Below are 23,582 nucleotides of genomic sequence, written 5' to 3'. Positions count from 1 at the left end.
AAAGGGTAGGGAAAACCGGGGAGAAACAGTTAATGCCTCAAAAATATTATCGCTAAAGCATCACTGGGTCTGTTTGTCAAAGCTCCTTTTGTCAAAGGTCCGACCAAGGAACGGTCCTTGGTCCTCCTTGAAAATGAACTCATGAAATTAGTATAAAAGGGCAATTTAAAGCATTTTAAAAATTCTTTTTACAGTAATGCGTGAGTTTACAAATGTACATATTTCTCCTTTAGTAACAAAGGAACCAATTAGGAACCAAATTAGGAATATAAGTATATACATATGCACTCTTTCACTATTTATTGAAGACATATTGTATGCCAGTGGAGGATGGTGTATACTAGTTCCTGTCCTTGTGGGAAGTGTAGTTTTGTGGATAATATAAACCGATTTGTTTTGAAGTCACAGATTACTAACTAGGTTTTAGACTTTTAGCAGCTTTTTAATTACATTGAGTTTCCATCGTCGTTTCTTAAAAAAATAGGAACTAAATACACTTTATTCATAGTGTTATCGGGAGGATTAAATAATACCAAGTACATAAAGAGGTAGGCATTATGCCCAGAGCACAGTAAGTACTTGATAAATAATATCCTTTATTGCTAACATTTTTTTTTGTTTAAAGATGTATTTAATTCTGTTTTATCTATTTTAGACTTAGTCTTCTAGAATCAGAGTGTTAGAATTATTTGTTATTGTTGTTGTTTAGTCGCTAAGTCATGTCTGACTCTTTGCAAATCCTGGACTGTAGCCCACCAGGCTCCTCTGTCCATGGGATTCTCTTGGCAAGAATACTGGAGTGGGTTGCCATTTCCTTCTCCAGTAGAATTGTTTACTTAACACTAATAAAAGTATCTCAAGTGCATGTATTAATTTCTGTGCCTTTTATACTTAAAATTTTCACATCAGCTTTAGGTAATATATCACTGATATGTAATAAAAATGTTTCTCTTACCTTATGACCTTATTATTACTTTTTATTAAAACCTGAAATTCCCTGTATGAAAAAAACTGTCTCAGTAGTACTGAAGAAGCATTGATTACATAGAAATCAAATCAAATGAACATTTTTTACCTTTTCTCCTAAACTCTCACCTCCACCGTCATTTTTATTCCATAGTATTAGAATACAGACTGTTTCATAATCTTTGGTTTCTCTTCTCATGATGAATGTCCTTATGAAAGTTTCTCATTACTTAATATGAAATGATATTCTCCTTTTAAGTAGATATAATTTTCTTGTTATTACTTATCTGCAGATAATGAGGACATCCTAAAATCAATGCTCTTCCTCTTGGTAGTTTCCTAAAAACCTGGATATTAATACATTAATTCTCCCTCCAAGACTAGAGCCCCCTGGGTTGACATCCCCCTCTTAAAATATTGGAGAATTACAGCAATGGCTGGAATGTTAGAATTTGACGTGACGTAGCAGGCACTGCGCCTAACAGTGCACCCTTTGTCTGCTAGCTGAGGAAGCTGAACTCTTCCTCTTGTTTCCCTGTAACTGCTCAAGTAACAGCCATTCTCTTCTCCCTGGTTTGCATATTCAGTCTTGCTTAAAGGTAAGTTCCTTTGTCTGAAATGTCTCCCACCCTCTTATCTCCACATTCTCAATTCTTTTGGCTTTTTAAGATAGTTTTCAAACACACCTTCTTTAGTGAAGTGAAGTAAAAGTCGCTTAGTCCTACTGACTTTTAGCAACCCCGTGGACTGTAGCCCGCCAGGCCCCTCTGTCCATGGAATTTTCCAGGCCAGAATACTGGAGTGGGTTGCCATGCCCTTCTCCAGGGGATCTTCCCAACCCGGGGATCGAGCCCACGTGTCCTGCATTGCAGGCAGATTCTCTACCATCTGAGCCACCAGGTGAAGATATTGCCAATTCCTCAATTCCCCAAAGAAAAACAACTTTTTCTCTCTCAAGTGTTTTTTTACATCATTTGTCTCCTCCATTTGACAGTTATCACCTTCTGTTTTCTTAGCACTAATGCTAACAGCTAATTTCCTATCTATCGATGTGACTCAAATCCCTGCCCCACTTCTTCGTATCCCTCACATCTGTTCATTAAAGATAAAAGCCCTGAACATTTCAGTACTTTTTTTCTTGCATTTACATCCGTACTTTTTTGTTGTTGTTGTTGTTGTTGTTGTTGTTTTTTGTTTTGTAAATGGAGGGCAAGGATCCTTATCTGGGGGTGATTTCACCTGCTAGGGGACATCTGCCTACATCTGGAGACATTCATGACTGTTGCTGCTGGGGAAGATCTATGCCTTTTACTGGCTAGAGTCCAGGAATGCTGCTAAACATCCTATGAAGTACAGGACAGATCCCACAACAAAGACTTATGGGGTTCGAAATGCCAGTAATGTCAAAGTGATAGGGTATAATCGCCTTTGATATGTTAGTGATAGGACAACTGGGAGATATATTCACAAAACTCTGAAAAACTATTATCTATGGACATGCTTCTTGGGGAGCATTCATTTTCTCCACCAAAGGATCCTCTAATAGTCTGTCTGCAGAATTAAAAAAAATAATAATAAGTTTAGCGGACAGGGAGTGAGGTAGGGAGTGAGGTAGGGAGTGTTAGTTACTCTTTGGTGTCTGACTCATTGGGACCGCATGGACTGTAGTCTGCCAGGCTCCTCTGTTGATGGAATTCTCCAGGCAAGAATCCTGGAGTGGGTTGCCATTTCCTCCTCCAGGGGAGGTTAGGCAAGTCTGCTTGTTTTCAGAAAGGGGCCTCACTCCATCTCCTCAGGGTCTCGTGTTCCAGAGCCCCGGATCCCTGTGCCTCAGTGTCTTTGGAGAATAAGCCCAGCAGTGTCCACGGGGGTCTGGGAGAGGCAATTACCTGGCTGTCACATGGGGGTGGGGAAGTGGGTGCTTTGCTGCTCCTCTTACAGAGTTCCAGAGAGCACCCAGATTTCACTCTGTCTTCTGAGATAGATATCGAAGCTTTTTTTCCCTGTGGTGCTTCTCTCTCTCGCCTCCTCTTCCTTCCACCCTCCCTTCTTCTCTCTCTCTTTCTTAAAGTGTTTATGTATTTTTGGCTGCACTGGGTCTTCGTAGCTTTGAGTGGGCTCTAGTTACAGTGAGTGGGGGCTACCCTCTCGTGGCCATCTCGGGCTTCTCATTGCGGTGGCTTCTCTTGTTGCAGTGCATGGGTTCTAGGGCATGGATGTTGCAGTAGTTGTTGCTCGTGTGCTCAGCAGTTGTGGCTCCTGGGCTCTAGAGCACAGGCTTAGAAGTTGTGGGACACAGGGTTAGTTGCTCCGAGGCATGTGGGATCTTCCTGGACCGGGGATCAAACTGGTGTCCCCTGCATTGCGAAGGAGACTCTTAACCACTGGACCACCAGGGAAGCCCTCTTTCTTTCTTTCTTTCTTTTTGACTGAGTAGCTTTTCTGCAGGCTTTCCAGGTGGCGCTAGTGGTCACGCCCCCCAATGCAGGAGAAATAAGAGACTCGGGTTCTATCCCTGGGTGGGGAAGATCCTCTAGAGAAGGGAATGAGTACCCACTCTGGTATTCTTGTCTGGAGAATCCCCTGGACAGAGGAGCCTGGCAGGCTATAGTCCATGGGGTTACAAACAGTCAGACACGACTGGAACGACTTAGCACACAGCTTTTCTGCAGGAGCAGTGGTGATGGTGGGAAACCTCTTTCCTGAAGTCCTCTTTTGAACTTTCTTCACTCTAGTAAATCAGTAACCATTCTTCTATCTACTTTTCATCCTTCAAATACATGTTAACTACTTCTTCACTGTCTTCTTTCCCATTCTCTTTGCATTTTGGAATTATATTGTTTTCATTTCTTTTATTGTTGTTTTAGTGGGTGTCAGATAGATGTGATAAAAAATGCATGCATTCTGTCTGCCTTGGTTAAAAGAAGTCCAAAATGCCCTTTTGCATGGTTTTGAAGTATTCTAATAAAGAAACAACACCAAAGAGTGATCTCTAGAGATTCATCTTCTCCTTTTCTGGGCTAGGGTGTGCGATGGGCAAGCAGTAGCCAGAGAGTACGTATACCAAACCCAAGACTGCAGTGTTCACTGGTGAACATTATGGAGACAGAAGTAGCAGGCAGGCAGGTGTCTTGCTTATTCCCTCTAGGGTAGCACAGAGATCCAGCAAAGTCAGGTATCAGATTGCAAGAGAGAAACTTCCAGCTTCATGATTAAAGAAACACTTGCCCTGCTTCCAAAGGGAAGAGGCTTGGATTCAACAGAAATGTAATGTGATAGAGTCTTGGTTACAACCCTAGCCCCCACCCAGAGAGTGGAAAAGCCTCAAAAGGAACTGCCCTAGGTGGACCCATGAAGCTGAGTTCTGGGGCTGCTTGGCTAGGAGGAGTCCCCTGTGCCCCATTGACATGGTGGCAGTGAAACCTCTCACTTTAAGGGACCCTGCAAAATCAGCCAATGAGGATCATTGCGGCAATCACAGTGGACAAAAAAGTAGATGAGTTTTGTTGATTTTTCAGGTACCTGTAAGCTCCCCAGATTTCCATGTAAGTCTAGAGAAGGAAATAAATGACAGAATTGGGATAAAGAAAAAGAAATGTGAGATTCGTTACAGATTTGAGTTGGTGAATAAGGCGTCACATATAATATATATATTTGAAATATTGTTCTACTGATTCACTATGGCCTGACATGTTATAAGCTAATATGAAACTAAGTTGTTTTCAAGGTTTGTTGGGGTCCTGAAACAGAGTTGATCTTTTTCATTGCACAGACTATGGAAACTATGAAAGAATATGAAAATTTCAATATGTTGACCCCAAGACATTCAGAACTCCAGGCAGACATTATAGTGATGAGGAAGTAGAAATGAAAGAAACTGACACAGCACAATTGAAAGAGAAGTAAGAGCAAGATGAATCTAGATGATACAGAGCAGTATGGGCCACTGCTGCCCTCTGCATGTGTTGGACCAGTGACCCCACTGTTGTCAAAAAACAAGCTCTGTGTGCTGAATAAAATGAAGCAGGAAGATGAATTTACTGTAAGGGTTTCAACCTGAAGCTGGGAAACACAGGCTTATGTGAGCAGTGAGTTCTGAGTTGCCCAGACTAAGGGATTTTTGTGGGGTAAGTGCAGTAGCTGTTTGGCTTTTTCAGCTGACTGGTTGCCTAGTGGCCTTCTTCCTTATTTGGATCAGGGGAACAAGGAGGTCAAGAGATAGTGAGAAGAGGCGTGGCATTTGGGGGTTGGCTGGAGTTCTCTGCTGATCTCTGAGAAGAGATGTAAGTTTCTATTTCTGGAGGTAGTTTTGTGTTTCTTTAAGTACTTGCATTGACTGTCTCCATTTTGTCCCTGACACGGATGTCTCCATTTTAGCTTGGTTCTACCTTGTAATTCCAGGAACTGGCTCAGAGTGGACCCACCTCTCTAGCCTCTGAGGTCTTGTGCTGATCAAGTGCTTCTGTGTTCTGCCTTCCAGCCTCATAGACAAAGGAGGATTAGGGGTGTCTGAACTCCACACAGCTTTGTCTGGATCACATCCAGACTGGTGAACTCTGGGACCCTGGGTGTAGTGTGAGTAGTTTCTGAGGGTAGGATGATGGGGGCATTTGACCTGGAGGCTAAGAATGTCTTGGAAGTAAAATTAATTTTGGCTGAGGCAAATCGTGAATTTCAAAGTAAGTAGACTGAGGAGGTCTTCTGCAGCTTAAAAATATAGTTGTCTATCTGGTTTTCATTTGAAATAGCTTATTTTGCACAGCTACCTATGAAGAGATGCTGTGAGCAAACAACATTTAGCAATTCAGCATTTTGCAGGATCTGTCAAAGGAGACAGAGGGTATCTTACTAACGACTGAGCATATTCAAAAGCCTCAAATTCAACTGTATAGATACCACAGTGATGCTAGCTATGAAATGACTGAGATGTTATGGTAAAAAGAGAAAAAAACTTCAATAAACAGGAAAAAAATAGAAAATAATGAAGAATTTTATTAAAGCAAATTTCATTTGGTTTATAAGTATGTATGTATGTGTATGTATATGTGTGTGTATATATATGTATATATATATGTATATATATATATATATACACAAAATTTACAACAGGCAACCTGTGTGAAGTTTGATAAGGACAATGACATGTAGGGGAGTGGGATGCATCGTCATGCATCCTCTCTTCTACTTTGAAGCTGGTCCCAGAACAGTGGCCCAGGGGACCTCAATGCCAGGCAGTGAGGGGTAAACCTGACCTTTCTGGGACTCACTAGCTTCATTTCCAGTGATACTTCAGAGTGCAGGCTTGGTTTTGCTGAAGTAATTAAGTGAGAAGGCCATTAGACTGGGGGTGGCTTTAATGCCTTGGCAGCCTAGGGAAGCAAGCAAACCAAACCCTAAGCCAGAGTCGATGCACTTGAATCCAAGAAAATGGACTTTAAGAACGACTAATCACAGATAGCAACTAGGCTTTCCCAACAAGGGACTCACTTCAGTTATATCCATATAATAATTTCTTTGCTTTGCTTCTATAAAGCATAAAACCTCTCCCCTTGCTCCTGTCAGTGGTGTGTTCCTAACAACTTCTGGTTTGGCAGTGCCTGATTTACATGGATGTGTGCTTAAATAAACTTGAAAAATTTACTGTGCCTCAATTTACCTTTTAACAGCTTTTATTGCGCCATAGTGGTAAAGAGTATTGGAGGTAGGGGCAGGGCCTAGAGGGAGCACCATACCTCAGAGTCTGCTTTGGGCTGAGGCTTAGGTGAGGGAAAGCTTCCATATGGTCCAAATCGATCATTAGATTTCTGTTTGGAGACTGGGTGCAAGGCTCTGGCTGGTACTAAAGTGTTCCGTTCCTTTTCAACATGTGAGTAAGAGCAAGGATAATAGCTAAGATAATTCCCTTATTCCCGAGTTTGCTGGCCATAACAACATCCAAATACCTCTCAGTATGACTCCAGTTTCTAACATAACACTGCATGAGGGTGACTCCCACTCTAAACATGGGGGCCATCTACTTGACTTGTTTGCTTCGTGTTCCCTCATCAGACCTCTTCCTGTCCCTGGAACACATGATGCCTTCATGTGTTCTTTCGTTCTTTTCATTTTCTTTATCTAATAGTTTACTTTTAACCCATCCTCCAAGGCTGTGTTGGTTTCCTAGGGCTGTTGTAACAAATTATTTGGTGACATACAACAACAGAAATTGATTCTTCGCAGTTCTGAAAGCCAGAAATCCAAAGTCAAGGGCTTGGCAATCTTGTTTCTTTCTGGAGGCTCTGAGGAGGATTCAGTTTCCTGCCTCACTCCCAGCTCCTGGGGTGGCAGGCAATCCTTGACTTTCCCTGTTTTATCACTCCAGTCCCCGCCTCCATCTTCACATGGCCTTCTCCTTATTCACTCTCAGACTTCCCTCCTCTCTCTTTCATAAGGATCCCAGTTATGGCATTTAGGGCTCCCCTCTAAATTCAGGATAATATCAAGATCCATCACATAACTACATCTTCAAAGATCCTTTTTCCATTTCTATCACAGTCACGAACACTGAAAACTAAGACTTGGCTATCTCTTTTGGGGGCTGGAAGCCACAGGCTTCCCAGGTGGTACTTGTGGTAAAGAACCCACCTGCTAATGCAGGAGACACAAGAAATGTGGGTTTGATCTCTGGGTTGGGAAGATCCCCTGGGGGAGGGCATGGCAACCTACTCCAGCATTCTCACCTGGAGAATCTCATGGACAGAGGAGCCTGGCAGGCTACAGCCATGGGGCTGCAGAGTCAGACACGATGGAGCGACTTAGCCCTGACTTAGCCCTGACTCACTAGAGCAGCCTAACTCACTTTTCTCACTGCAGTCCTTCCGATCAGCCCACACTGTTTCCTCCTCTTCTGTGATTCTGTGGCACTATTCTAACCCTTGTGTGCCTGTTTCACCTGGGAGATGAGGAGCTCCTTAGACTTACTGTTCCTGGCACAGTGCCTGACGTATCATAAGACCTCAGTGTGCTTGTTACTTAAAGCATTGCTCATGTCACACAGTCATTCTCAGCCCATCTTACAACAGCAATATGTTTCTCAGACCAGAGCTGCTCACAATCCATTGTGAAATGGGTGAGTACCTACCAAGGCCAGATATCTTCTCTGAACTAGAAAACATTTTACTGATCTGTTTTGCATCTTAGATATGGAACCAAGTGGAGATGGCTACTGTTCATGTGATACTCATTCATTCAACAAATGCTGAACAGCTGTTCTGAGCCAGGCCCTGTTCTCACAGAGTACTTGCAATAAAGCAGTCAGTACCCAGACTAGGACTGGAACATGTGAACACTCAACTTGTATTATGGTAATTGTTTGAGTGCTGAATGAAGTTCAGGACACTGTGAAATTCCTAACATGAGCCTAGAACCTAGATGGCAGGGAAATTACCCAGGGAGAAGTGACCTGAATGCTGAGACCTGAGCGACACTGAGGAGTTATGATGGTGAAGGGATAGGGCTGGAGTGTTCTGGGAGAGGCATGTGCACAATGGTGGCAATGAGAGAGAGGGGGTAGCCTGCTTGAGAAATGGCTGAGGATGGACAGGCAGTGGTTCTGGCTGCATCAGAATCACCTGCTGGCTTGTTAAATGCAGGTTCAGTTCAGTTCAGTTCAGTCACTCAGTTGTGTCCGACTCTGTGACCCCATGAACTGCAGCATGCCAGGCCTCCCTGTCCATCACTAACTCACAGAGTTTATTCAAACTCATGTCCATTGAGTCTGTGATGCAATCCAACCATCTCATCCTCTGTCATCCCCTTCTCTTCCTACCTTCAATCTTTCCCAGCATCAGGGTCTTTTCAAATGAGTCAGTTCTTCACATCAGGTGGCCAAAGTATTGGAGTTTCAGCTTGAGCATCAGTCCTTCCAATGAATATTCAGGACTGATTTCCTTTAGGATGGACTGGTTGGATCTCCTTGCTGTCCAAGGGAATCTAAAGAGTCTTCTCCCATACCGCAGTCCAAAAGCTTCAATTCTTTGGCACTTAGCTTTCTTTATAGTCCAACTTTCACATCCGTACATGACCACTGGAAAAACCATAGCCTTGACTAGACGGACCTTTTTCTGCAAAATAATGTCTCTGCTTTTTAATATGCTGTCTAAGTTGGTAATAACTTTTCTTCCAAGGAGTAAGCCTCTTTTACTTTCATGGCTGCAGTCACCATCTGCAGTGATTTTGGAGCCCCCCAAAATAAAGTCTGACACTGTTTCCCCATCTATTTGCCATGAAGGGATAGTACCAGATGCCATGATCTTCGTTTTCTGAATGTTGAGCTTGAAGCCAACTTTTTCACTCTCCTCTTTCACTTTCATCAACAGGGTCTTTCATTCTTCTTCGTTTTCTGCCATAAGGGTGGTGTCATCTGCATATCTGAGGTTATTGATATTTCTTCCGGCAATCTTGATGCTATATTGTGTTTCATCCAGCCCAGCATTTCTCATGATGTACTCTGCATACAAGTTAAATAAGCAGGGTGACAATATACAGCCTTGACATACTCCTTTTCCTTTTTGGAACCAGTCTGTTGTTCCATGTTCAGTTCTAATTTGTTGCTTCCTGACCTGCATACAGATTTCTCAAGAGGCAGGTTAGGTGGTCTGGTAATCCCATCTCTTTCAGAATTTTCCACAGTTTATTGTGATTCACACAGTCAAAGGCTTTGGCATAGTCAATAAAGCAGAAATAGATATTTTTCTGGAACTCTCTTGCTTTTTCGATGATCCAACAGATGTTGGCAATTTGATCTCTGGTTCTTCTGCTTTTTCTAAATCCAGCTTGAACCTGGAAGTTCACAGTTCATGTATTGTTGAAGTCTGGCTTGGAGAATTTTGAGCATTACTTTATTAGCATGTGAGATGAGTGCAATTGTGCAGTAGTTTGAGCATTTTTTTGGCATTGCCTTTCTTTGGGATTGGAATGAAAACTGACCTTTTCTAGTCCTGTGACCACTGCTGAGTTTTCCAAATTTGCTGGCATATTGAGTGCAACACTTTCACAGCATCATCTTTCAGGATTTGAAATAGCTCAACTGGAATTCCATCACCTCCATTAGCTTCGTTCATAGTTAGCTTCTTAAGGCCCTCTTTACTTCACATTCCAGGATGTCTGGCTCTAGGTGGGTGATCACACCGTCGTAATTATCTGGGTCATGAAGATCTTTTTTGTATAGTTTTTCTGTGTATTCTTGCCACCTCTTAATATCTTTTGCTTCTGTTAGGTCCATACCATTTCTGTCTTTTGTCGAGCCCATCTTTGCATGAAATGTTCCCTTGGTATCTCTAATTTTCTTGAAGAAAATCTCTTCTCTGGAAGAGATCTCTAGTCTTTCCCATCCTATTGTTTTCCTCTATTTCTTTGATTGATCTCTGAGGAAGGCTTTCTTATCTCTCCTTGCTATTCTTTGGAACTCTGCATTCAAATGGGTATATCTTTCCTTTTCTCCTTTTCTTTTCTTTTTTTTTTCGCTCTTTCTCTTTTTTTTCCTCTCCTTTGCTTTTCACTTCTCATCTTTCACAGCTGTTTGTAATACCTCCCCAGACAACCATTTTGCTTTTTTTGCATTTCTTTTCCATGGGGATGGTCTTGATCCCTGTCTCCTGTACAATGTCATGAACCTCATTCCATAGTTCATCAGGCACTCTATCTATCAGATCTAGTCCCTTAAATCTATTGCCCACTTCCACTGTATAATCATAAGGGATTCGATTTAGGTCATACCTAGGTCTAGTGGTTTTCCCTACTTTCTTCAATTTAAGTCTGAACTTGGCAATAAGGAGTTCATGATCTGAGCCACAGTCAGCTCCTGGTCTTGTTTTTGCTGACTGTATAGAGCGTCTCCACATTTGTCTGCAAAGAATATAGTCAATCTGTTTTCAGTGTTGACCATCTGGTGATGTCCATTTGTAGAATCTTCTCTTGTGTTGTTGGAAGAGGGTGTTTGCTATGACCAGTGCATTCTCTTGGCAAAACTCTATTAGCCTTTGCCCTGCTTCATTCCGTATTCCAAGGCCAAATTTGCCTATTACTCCAGGTGTTTCTTGACTTCCTACTTTTGCATTCCAGTCCCCTATAATGAAAAGGACATCTTTTTTGGGTGTTAGTTCTAAAAGGTCTTGTAGGTCTTCATACAACCGTCAGCTTCAGCTTCTTCAGGATTACTGGTGGGAGCATAGGCTTGGATTACTGTGATATTGAATGGTTTGCCTTGGAAATGAACAGAGATCATTCTGTCGTTTTTGAGATTGCAGCCAAGTACTGCATTTCGGACTCCTTTGTTTACTGTGATGGCTGCTCCATTTCTTCTGAGAGATTCCTGCCCACAGTAGTAGATATAATAGTCATCTGAGTTAAATTCACCCATTCCAGTCCATTTTAGTTCTCTGCTATCTAGAATGTTGACGTTCACTCTTGCCATTTCCTGTTTGACCACTTTAATTTGCCTTGATTCATGGACCTAACACTTCAGATTCCTATGCGATATTGCTCTTTGCAGCATTGGACCTTGCTAAATGCAAGTAGCTGGGCCTTACTCCAAAAGTTTGCAATTCAGTAGGTTTGGCAAGGTTGGAAAACTTGCTTTTCTAAAGGTTCCCAGGTAATGCTGATGCTGCTGGTCTGATGACCACACTTTGAAAAACATTAGTCTAGAAAGAGCACAATGAGTGAGGTACAGAATTGGCTAGAGGTAGGCTGAATGTGAGCCTTCCCTGGTGGCTCAGATGATAGTCTGTCTGTGGTGCAGGAGAACCTGTGTTCGATCCCTGGGTCAGAAAGATCCCCTGGAAAAGGGAATAGCTACCCACTCCAGTATTTTTGCCTGGAGAATCCCATGGACAGAGGAACCTGGTAAAACATGGTCCATTGGGTCCCAAAGAGTCAGACAGGACTGAGTGACTTAAACATTTTTCAGGCTGGATGTGAAGCAGGGACTAGGTTATAAAGGATCTTAAAAGATGATGTTTGAAGGACTTCCCTGGTGGTCCAGACCCCAAGCTCCCAATGCAAGGGGCCCAGGTTTGATCCCTAGTCAGAGAACTATATCTCACATGCTGGAAGTCACAGCAGAGAGCACAGATGCAACTAAGACCCTGGTGCAGCCAAATCAATAAATATTTTTAAAAGATGATGTTTGAATTGGGTCCTGAGGTCCATTGGAAACTCCTGATGGCTCTTGACGGTGATGTCTTTTTGTTATGGAGAATCTGTCTCCGAGGACAAAATTGAAGGGGGCTGTTGAAGGAATGGAGGAGAGAGGCAATGGTTATTTCAAGCACAGAGATAGCAGAAGGGATGGAGAGAATGGATGGATGTCAAAAATAGAGGAGATAGCACAGGAACGGTTTACAGAGATGTGCCTTAAAAATCCTCTCCCTAGAGAGTAATGTGGAAACATATACATCACCATATGTAAAATAGCCAGTGGAATTTGCCTCTGGAACTTAAACCTGGGCTCTGTAACAACCTAGACGGGTGGGGTGGCGGGGGAGGTGGGAGGGAGGTTCCAGAGGGAGGGGATATAGGGTATACCTATGGCTGATTCATGTTGATGTTTGGCAGAAACCAACACAAGATAGTATAGGAATTGTCCTTCAATTAAAAATAAACAAATTTAATTATAAGAAAATCCTCTCCCTCATTAACTGTCTCCCATTATGAAATTCTGTCATAGAAATTAGGGTCCAGAGTGTGATCCCCAGACCAGCAACATCACAACATCCCAGAAATTGTCAGAAATCCTTGTTTCCAGAGTGTAGCAGTGGGGCCAATATTCAGTTTTATAGAGCCCTCAGGGGGATTCTGATGCACACCAAAGTTTGAGAGACCCTGACTAAGCAATAGTGTCCTTAACTGAACAGAATAAGATGAAATGGAAAATAAAATCCAAATTAAATCATAACTAAAATGCAAGTCTCCCATGGAATGACCCTGCATTAGGAATTTTTAAAAATAAAAGAACACTGGAATTTAGTTGGATTCTTTCTAGTGAGGTGGCTGGCTGACAGCAGGTTTTGATGGGAGAGGTTGGGCATCTGGTTGGGCAGAATGCAAAGAAAGGGTCTGTGTCAGTAGCTTTGTTGCTGTACTTAAGATGTTAGCTGTTTACTGCCAATCAAGTCTTGTGGTGAGGGGGTATTTTTTAAAATAGAGGTGCCTTTGAAAAGATTCTAAATATACAAAGGGTTTGGCTTTCATTCATTCAACCACAAGATGGCAGCCTTATGTCACTTTTCAAACAGCAAAGTCTAGGAGGAAAAACTTCAGCTTAAAAGATGCCAACCCATTCATCTCTATCCTGTGCCTGGTTCTGGCATTCTTTTTTTTTTTTTTTTTTGGACTTCCTCCATTAATTATGACATTGAAAATTTTTTTGTTCTCAGAGAAGCAAAGAACCAAAGTTTTAATTAAACCCATGGGGGTGCTGCAATAGTAACTACCATGTGCCAGGCACTTAACATGAATTGTTTCATTTACTTCTTATAATATCCCCATGAAATAAGTTTTATTACCTCTCATCTTACATTGGAGAAAACTCAGGGTCACGAAGTTTAGTGATGAGCCCAAGACTACGCAGCCAAAAGGTAGAACTGAGTTTGGAACCCAGGTTAGCTTAACTTGCCAGTAAAACACTCCCGCTTAATTCTTGAGAAAATCTTGATTGCAGTTAATACGTTTTTAAAACCTCAGTAAATTAAAGCATTCCCTAATAGCTCAGTTGGTGAAGAAGCTGCCTGCAATAGAGAAGACCCTGGTTCGATTCCTGGGTCGGGAGGATCCTCTGGAGAAGAGATAGGCTACCCACTGCAGTATTCTTGGGCTTCCCTTGTGGTTCAGCTGGTTAAGAATCTGCCTGCAATGCAGGAGTCCTGGGTTCAATCCCTGGGTTAGGAAGATTCCCCTAGAAAATGGAAAGGCTACCCACTCCAGTATTCTGGCCTGGAGAATTACGTAGACTGTATAGTCCATGGGGTCACAAAGAGTCGGACATGACTGAGCAACTTTCACTTTCACTTCAAATTACAGCTAGATTTAACCCCAAGTTTTGTAAGATGGGAATTATACATAAGGCTTTAAATGAACCTTTGGGGATGACATTTAGCCTTTTCTAGATATTATAGAAAAGAATAAGGTTTAATTGGAATTTAGGTATAAAACATCTCCAATTCCAGCTGGACATTAGAAGTAACTCTTTTGCTTCAAAACTTATGGAAATATAGGCATGATTTTCTTAGGACATGTAATGATAATTTTCTACTTTGTAATATAAAGTAGTACACAGATAAAATTATCTATTTCCCTGTGAGTCCAGGAAGATAGGATCCATACCTGAGTCATTTCATTATATTCTGGCCTTACATTGACTTATTGAGTTGGGTATAGTCAGAATGTATGTAATCAGATAAGAAACAAAATAAATGCAAAATAATCCTTATGAAGAAAATATCAAATTTTATATATATATAGGACCAGCATCAGTGCATGCTGTCCCATCTTGGAGCCTGAGGCAAAAGGCTCCAAAAGGTTTTTTCATGCCCCCTTAAATATTGTACTCACATGGGTGCCTCGCTTGCTTTACCCTAGTCCCAGCCCTGGAAATACTCCTACGTGCTTATTCAGATGGGTTTTCTCAATATTTATCCAATAAAATTTTACTGAGTGATTAGTACATGCCAATCACTGTGCTCAGTTTTTTAAACAAAATGATGAGCAAAGATGGACCTAATTTTTCTCTCATGGAACTTTATTTTTCCTATGTAAACTTGGAAAGCACTCTAATGCAGTACATGACTATTAGGTACTCACTTCTTTGTTAAAAACAGGAAAAACAGGTGGCAAACTAAGCCATGAATAGTGCTTTAATGGAGCCCTGTTTCTCTAATGAATTTTTATAACTTCTGAGTACAGTTTGCAGATTGAGATCAGAAAATATTCTGAAAGAAGTTTGACTTGTTGATATGAACCATCATCCTTACCTCCTCTTCCTCCATTGGTTTTCTGAACAGGAAGATCAACACACTCTCATAATCAAGGGTACCATACATTGTTTTCCAGTTTCATAGTGGTTATGAGCATGGGTTTGGGATGGTCATATTGAGTCGATGAGGTATTAAGAATGACTGGTATTTTAGTGCTGGGGTTTGCCTCTCAGCTCTAACACTTTGTTTTATTAGCTGGGAAACTGGAGAATTTCACATCTCTCTGCTGCTGTTGCTTCCTTGGCTAAAGGAAGATAATGAGTAAATAAACTAATCTGTATAAAGTGCTTAGAGAGTTCTTCGATACATTGTAAAGGCTGTGCATGCATACTCCTACTAGAGTCCCATAGGACTGAGTGACTGAGCACACACACACTAATAATAGCAGTAGTTCCATCACTGTGATCCTGTGTAAATTACTTGCTTATCTAAACTTCAGTTACCTAAGTGGCATATGGGAAAAACAGCAGCACTTTTATCATGAGGCTCTTGTGATGACTGAGAGAACAAATGAAAATCAGCTAGCTTGGCATCTACGTGCTCAAAAAATGGTAGCTTTTAAAAAAATGTTTGTCTTCTTAACTGAGGATCTTTTATAATCCAGTAGGAACTATAGATTACTCATCTTGTGTACTTGGTGTTGTTCATGATGACTGGGACACAACAGATAATAAATCTTTGATGAGAACATTTAGAAATAAATATTGAATTCATACAAGCCCTAAGTTCTGAAGTGTGTGTACAGTTGTGAAGTAAATAAAGGTCATTTGTATGTGTATGTGGTGTGTGTGTGTGTGAGAGAGAGAGAGAGGAAGAGATTATACCCGTCTAGGAAAGTACTATGGTCTCAATGTTTGTGTCCCCTCACCCCTGAAAGTTAAAAGCTGAAATATAATGACATTAGGAGGTGGGGCCTTTGGGATTAGGTCATGATAGCTCTGCCCTCATGAATGAAATTAATGCCCTTATAAAAGAGGTTTCAGACCTGTAAGGACACAACGAGAAGATGTTTGTAACCTGGAACGCGCCTTCACCAGAACCCAATCATACTGGCACCCTCATCTGGGACTTGCAGCCTCCTAGACTGAGAAATCCATTTGTGTTGTTGATAAGGCACCGATCTGTGGGATTTGTTGTAGCAGCCAGAATGGATGATGACAGAATAAATGAAGAGCTCCACTGAGTTCCAGTGAACCTTTTCTGTGCATCCCTTGCTAGTGCTTAATAAAGACCACAAAAGAAGGCTTCGAAAAGCCTGTAGATTTTTGCATGTAAAAGAGAATATTCCCAGTTCTCTATCAATTTCTCTGACAAATCACCCAAGTCAAGTGGAGTTATTCAGGTAGATGTCGGAGTAGATTAGTTTATTGGAAAAATATACAGCTGTGAAACACAGAATAGTGATGATATTTTTTTCCCTTTTCTCCTTGATCCTCTCCTTCTTGGTCATGTTCTCTGTTTAGCTTGTCCTCTTATTCTCTTTTTAAAGCTTTTTCAAAAGTTATGGAAAGAACACCAAGTCAATCAATATTTACTTTGAAGATTAAGTGCTGTAGCTTTTTTAGAGTATGTCTTTTAAGTTGGTGCCATATAAGGCTGTCTGGACTCCCACCCCACATCTGGAAAGATTTCATCTGCAGTCACTAAGCATTAAATCATATTGAACAGTTGACAATAAGAAATAGTCACTTTAGTTCTTGGGAGTCAGGCCCTAGTGGTTTTATCATCATAATGTCAGGATTGTTGGTCTAGTTAGAAAAAAAATCCATTATCTTCTAGAATTTTGCCAGTGCCTGTTAAATAATCAGTTGAATTAAACTATCCATTTAAGAAAAGAACTAGCCTTGAGGGTAAGAGTTGAACTCTTGAGTTAAACTGCTTGGCTTTGAATTCCTATTATACTGTTTGCCAACTATGGGATTTCTGTAGTTTACTTAACCTCTTAAAGGCTGTTCCCTCATCTCTAGACTGGAGATAATAATATCTGTCTCATAGTTGCTATAGAAATTAAATGTATGTAAAGTGCTCAGCCCAGTGTTAGCATATGACAAGTGCTGCATAAATATTAATTATCATCACTGTTATTCAGCTGATTGAGCATCCGATGGCTGCAGTCACTGGTGAAGTCACTTCTAAAAGGGGAAAAGTGAGAGCATACATTTTTTCCAAGGTTGCTGTTTTGCAAACTTTAATATTAATGTAGTCAATTCAAGAGATGAACTTCAAAAAATTGGATAGCTGAAGAGGAAAATTACCTAATCACCAGTGTGATTTAAAAAGGTTGTTTCAAATTACACTGAATACTAATCCTGAACTGTTAGGGAATGAGAACATGGATCATGCCCTAAATTATTTTATCTTCTTAACTGCACCTCATAGACATCTTCTCAGAAAACATCAGTGACTAGGAACTCTTTCAGTGTGTATATATTAGAGAATGTATAGTGTGCAAACACTTTCTTTGTTTCTTTTTTTAAATTTTTGGCCACACCTCACGACTTATGGGATCTAAGCTCCCTGACCAGGTATCAAACCTCTGCCCCCTGCAGTGAAAGCATGAAGTCCTAACCACTGGTCCACCAGGGAATTCTCTTTGAAACTAGTTATAATAACTTCTGCAAAAATTCCTAGGGTACCAGAAATTTCCAAATGGTTGTATATAAAAGAAACATGAATTTAAGGTAAGATATTTTAGTGTGTCTCTTCCACCACCAAGTGAAAATGGTATTTGATTTAGGCAGAAGAACCAGAGCTGTTTCCAGCTACTTTCGTGAGTAAAAATATTATGAGTAGCTACTATTCAGTTCAGTTAAGTCGCTCAGTCGTGTCCGACTCTGCAACCCCATGAACCACAGCACGCCAGGCCTCCCTGTCCATTACCAACTCCTGGAGTCCACCCAAACCCATGTCCATTGAGTAGGTGATGCCATCCAACCATCTCATCCTCTGTCGTCCCCTTCTCCTCCTGCTCTCAATCTTTCCCAGCATCAGAGTCTTTTCAGATGAGTCAGTTCTTCGCATCAGGTGGCCAAAGTATTGGAGTTTCAGCTTCAACATCAGTCCTTCCAATGAACACCTGGGATTGATCTCCTTTAGGATGGACTGGTTGGATCTCCTTGCAGTCCAAGGGACTCTCAAGAGTTTTCCAACACCACAGTTCAAAAGCATCAATTCTTCTGCGCTCAGCTTTCTTTATAGTCCAACTCTCACATCCATACATGACCACTGGAAAAACCATAGCCTTGACTATTTAGTAGCTTCTGTATTTAGGTCTGTCAAAACATTTCATTTCCATTAAGTGTTTCTCTGAAGAAGGTCAAGAACCTACTCATTTTTCTACCCCATAGATCCAATGTTATTTATTTATTTTATTTTGGGGCACAATTTTAGGATAACCCAGCAGTGATTTTACTCTAGAGGTATGATTATCTATTGAAAGTTGATCAGTTTGAAATCTGAGTTTTGCATGGATTACGTAGGGGGCTTCTCTGGTGGCTCAGACAGTAAAGAATCTGCCTGCAGTGTGGGAGACTCACATTTGATCCCTGGGTCAGAAAGATCCCCTGGAGAAGGGAATGGCAACCCACTCCAATATTCTTGCCTGGAGAATTCCATGGACAGATGAACCTGGCAGGCTACAGTCCATGGGGTTGCAAAGAGTCAGACATGACTGAATGACTAATACTTTCACTTTTTTCAGGGCTAATTTACTTGCTAAGATATTAGGGTCTACGGGCTTTTTTATTTTATTTATTTATTTTAATTGGAGGATAATTGCTTTATAATATTGTGATGGTTTTTGCCATACATCATTGTGAATCAACCATAGGTATACATGTGTCCCTTCCATCCTGAATACCCCTCCCACCTCCCTTCCCACCCTATCCCTCTAGGTTGTCACAGAGCATCAGCTTTGGGTGCCTTGCTTCATGTATCGAACTCACACTGGTTATCTATTTTACATATGCTAATGTATATATTTCCATGCTATTATCTCAAATCATCCCATCCTCTCCTTCTCAAACTGAGTCCAAAAGTCTGTCCTTTAAGTATCTTCTTTGCTGCCCTGTAGATAGGATCATCGGTACCATCTTTCTAGATCCATATATATGTGTTGCTGCTGCTGCTGCTAAGTCACTTCAGTCATGTCTGACTCTGTGTGACCCTAGAGACAAGGCTCCCCCGTCCCTGGGATTCTCCAGGCAAGAACACTGGAGTGGGTTGCCATCTCCTTCTCCAATGCATGAAAGTGAAAAGTGAAAGTGAAGTCGCTCAGTCATTTCCTACTCCTAGCCACCCCATGGACTGCAGCCTACCATGTGTTAGTATATGGTATTTGTCTTTCTCTTTCTGACTTTCTTCACTCTGTATAATAGGCTCTAGGTTCATCCACCTCACTAGAACTGACTCAAATGTGTTCCTTTTATAGTTGGATAATATTCCATTGTGTATATGTACCACAACTTCTGTATGCATTCATCTGCTGATGGACATCTAGGTTGTCATGTCCTAGCTATTGTAAATAGTGTTGCAATAAAGCTTTTGCACAATGAAACTATAAGCAAAGTGAAAAGACAGCCCTCAGAATGGGAGAAAATAATAGCAAATGAGGCAACTGACAATTAATCTCCAAAATATACAAGAAACTTTGCAGTTCAATACCAGAAAAACAAATAACCCGATCAAAAAGTGGGCCATTTAAACAGACATTTCTCCAAAGAAGATTTACAGATGGCTAACAAACACATGAAAAGATGCTCAACATCATTCACTATTAGAGAAATGCAAATCAAAACCAAAATGAGGTATCATCTCACACTGGTCAGAATGGCCATCAGAAAAAGTCTACAAACAGTAAATGCTGGGGAGTATATGGAGGAAATGGAATCCTGTATGGGGTTTTTAAAGGACTGCATTTGAGACCTGAAAAAGAGTTCTTTGAATTGGCTCAAAAATGCAATAGCAAGCTGAAAAGTCATAATGGAAAAATATTAAATCAGGTATTCACAAACTATAATATTTTGTCAATGTTAATGATCTTAAATGTATCAGTCATAAAATTTTATTCAGTTTGAAAACTTTAAAAAATTAATTTGCTCACCTGGTAGGAATTCCTAAGTAGGTGTGATGATTGCTCATAAAATTAAATGTGTTATCCAGAGCCAAATATTTTAACAAGCAAAATTTGTGAAGGGTTTAAGAATGTTTATATAGCAAAAATTACTTTAATGAAGCATTTGTAGTTATATGCTCATATAATTCATTAACATGATGTTAGGGAGAAAACTTGAGTGTGAGAGTGAAATGGCCGTGAGATTGTCTCAAAATATTCTGGACAAGCTTTTATTTTTAGTTTGATATCTCTTTCTGCATGACCAAGGTGGTCATGGTTAAGCTCTCTGACAGGATTAAGGACTAAAAGCTAAGATAGCAAGCTCCATGTGTGCCTGTCCCATCATTAAGTCAATGCAAAATAAGCAAGGTAGTTGGTTTTCAGTCAATATCGTCAGCTGAGTACTGTACTGCTGTATTGGCCTGTCAGCTCTGATTCACCTACATAGAAAGATTAGGAGAGGGACAAAATGCCCTTTTAATCATCCTACTAGGAATCGACCTGCTGTTTCTCTGTAAACTAGTGAGAAAACTGAGGTATAAATGCTGATCTCTTGAATAGCCAAGTAGGGCTTCATTTTCAAATGAAACAGGAAACTCCTTGGTGCAATTGCTGATCTTGATTTTCGCCTGGGATCAAGATGAAGCCTTGGGTTGGGAAGTAAAGCCTTCAGAACTCACATGTGCTCTTGCACCCTGGAATGAATTTAATTCATTGATTAGTATTTTAAATAAGGAAAAAAAAATACCACATTTTCTGTGTCTAATGAAAGACAAGTAGGAACCAGTTCATGTATTCCTAACACTGGATCAGAAATCCACTCTGGGTTCCTGCTTTGTATTCTTTTGCTCACTTTTCCAGTAAATATACATTGAGCCTTATCTAGGGGCCAGGGACAATGCTAGACCCTAGACATCTAGCAAAGAACACGTCAGATAAGCAATGTGTTCTCGTTTGGCTTATGTGAAACACACTATCTGGTCATTCCGATTGTGATGGGCACAATTAAAGAAGCTACTGAGAGTGTCAGATAGTGAGTCACTGGAATTTACAAGAATGGTCTGGGCTGTCCTCTGGGAAGTAGTGGCATGTAAGCCAGGGGCTGAAGGCTGAGAACGAGCCAGCTGATTGAAGAGATGGGGAAGAGCATTGCAGGGGAAGGAACAGCAGGTGCAAAGGTTCAAAGGTGGAAAATGCACCTCTGTCCTTCCTGAATGGTAAAGGAAGGAGCCAGGGAAAAGCAGGAGGGACCCTCCTCTCAACTGTGTGTGTGTGTATGTGTGTGCTCAGTTGTGTCTGACTCTTTGCAACCCCATGGACTGTAGCCACCAGGCTCCTCTATTCATGAAATTTTCCAGGCAAGAATACTGGAGTGGGTTGCCGAACACTGGAGGCAAGTATACTGGAGTAGATTTCCATTTCCTACTCCAGGGGATCTTCCCAGCCTAGGACTCAAACCTGAGTCTCTCGCATCTCCTGCCTTGGCAGATGGATTCCTTACCACTAGCATCACCTGGGAAACTCCCTCCACTCAATTAGATAATCCTTTAACAAATACTGATTGGGGGTATTTTACTAAGTACTTTTAAGGATACAAAGATGAAGACATGGTCCTTGCCCTAAAGGAATTTGTATAAAAAATGTTGTTATTTTCCCTGGTAGATATTCACTCTCTTAGTCAATAAATAAATAAAGAAATAAACTATAGCTTTGTGAGTGCTGGTAACGTAGATCTCAAATTTAACTTATCCTAAAAAAACAAACCAACTGACAGGCAGAGAAAATGGTCTGTGGTGGCGGTGGTGGGTGGGGTCACATTTTTAAAGATGTAGACTTGAGTTGTTCCAAGAAGCTGACCATTTGACCCAAGACACACTATTTTATTTTAATCTCAAAGCTTTAAAATCTCAGACGTCCTCTGCTGTGTGACCTCCAATGGGGACATTAATTTCAGCCACAACATCTGAAAAATGGAAGTTTTGGGTGGAATCTGGCTGTTGATCCAAGCTAATTCTGCAGCTGAATGATATGACCATGGAACTCTTGCCAAAAAATTACAGAAAGGAAGGACACATATCCCAAATGTGCTCTTACTTCCTGCTGGCATCTTTTCAGGGGAAGTAGAAGGACTTTAGGAGACATGACAACAATTAATATTTGGTAATCTACTGCTTTGTCCAGCTACTGTGGTAAGCCCCTTTATTCAGCTTATCTCTTTAAATCTAAAAAGTGCAGATGAGGAAACTTAAGTTTAGAAAGCCCAAGACCATATATCTACTGAACGGTGGAGCCAGATTTGGAACTCTTGTTTTGCGCACTTTTACTGTATTAAAGAAAGCCCCATGGCAGGCACATGAGTAGATGACCAGGGACATCTTTTCTGGTTTCATCTTTTAGGAAGAACTTCCTAAATGAGGTGATTGCTATAGTCTGGAGTGGTTGCTAATGAGAGCTGTTAGATTTTTAACAACAGAAAAGCTATTTAGCCAGAAGAGAAACAAAGAGAAATCAGGCAAAGCAAGTCAGTAACATTTATTGAGTATATGCTTTGTACTAGACTCAATACTACATGCTGTCAACACATCTCAACTTATCTCTTAAGTCTCCCAGCAAAACTTTAGTGATCATCTCTTTGTTGCTGAGTATATCAGTCCTGACTGAGAAAGTAAGATTAGAAAACTTTACCTTTTACATAGAGCAGGTAAGCCTCAGGGCTAACATTCAAACTCCTGTTTTTTTGAACACCAAACCTGGGCTATTTCCACTAAGAGAAGCCAAGTTCTAGAGAGGAAGATCTATGACTTCCAGATGTTTTTTTCTAGTTCCTAGTATTTTTTTTATTTAACCCTTTGGCCATCTTCATTTTATTTTTTTACTTCTGCATCCATATCTTTCACATACACAAAACATTGTTGATGCACCTTTGCTTTCCTTTACCCTTTGCTCAGCGCTCTCTCTCTCTCTCTCTCTCTCTCTCTCTATATATATATATACATATATATATATATATTTTTTTTTTTTTTCCCTCTTTGATTTTCCTCTTTGCTGTCTGTGACCAAAGGCTGATGGATGAAAAGTTAACAATTCTCTAGTTAGCATATTAAATAGACTTTTATCCTTCCTGCCAATGTTGAGGCAACTAATTATCAGTCCCGTTTGGGAGCAAGGAAAGTTGACCTCAGAAAGAATAACAGAGCCCTTCAAAGGGAAAAAGGAAAAAGTGGAGTCTCCCAGCTTCCTCAGCTCCAAGCCAATCTGATATAATTGCCTGAGAACAAGGACTCAAGTACTTGGAGTCTTCATAGATAGAGAGCGTCAGAAATAATGATTACAGCAAATCAGGACTCATGAATATGCAGTTTATTTCTGCTTAGAGACACTTCAGTTATCGAAATTAAAGATACAAAATTATGGATTGCAAAGAAAGCGGCGGGGATTTTTTTTTTTTAATTTTAACAATTGGAAAATATCACTGGAAATGAAGTCTTCCT

Source organism: Ovis canadensis, chromosome 5 (assembly GCF_042477335.2).
Source record: "Ovis canadensis isolate MfBH-ARS-UI-01 breed Bighorn chromosome 5, ARS-UI_OviCan_v2, whole genome shotgun sequence".
Taxonomy (NCBI): domain Eukaryota; kingdom Metazoa; phylum Chordata; class Mammalia; order Artiodactyla; family Bovidae; genus Ovis; species Ovis canadensis.
This window is presented reverse-complemented; position numbering follows the sequence as displayed.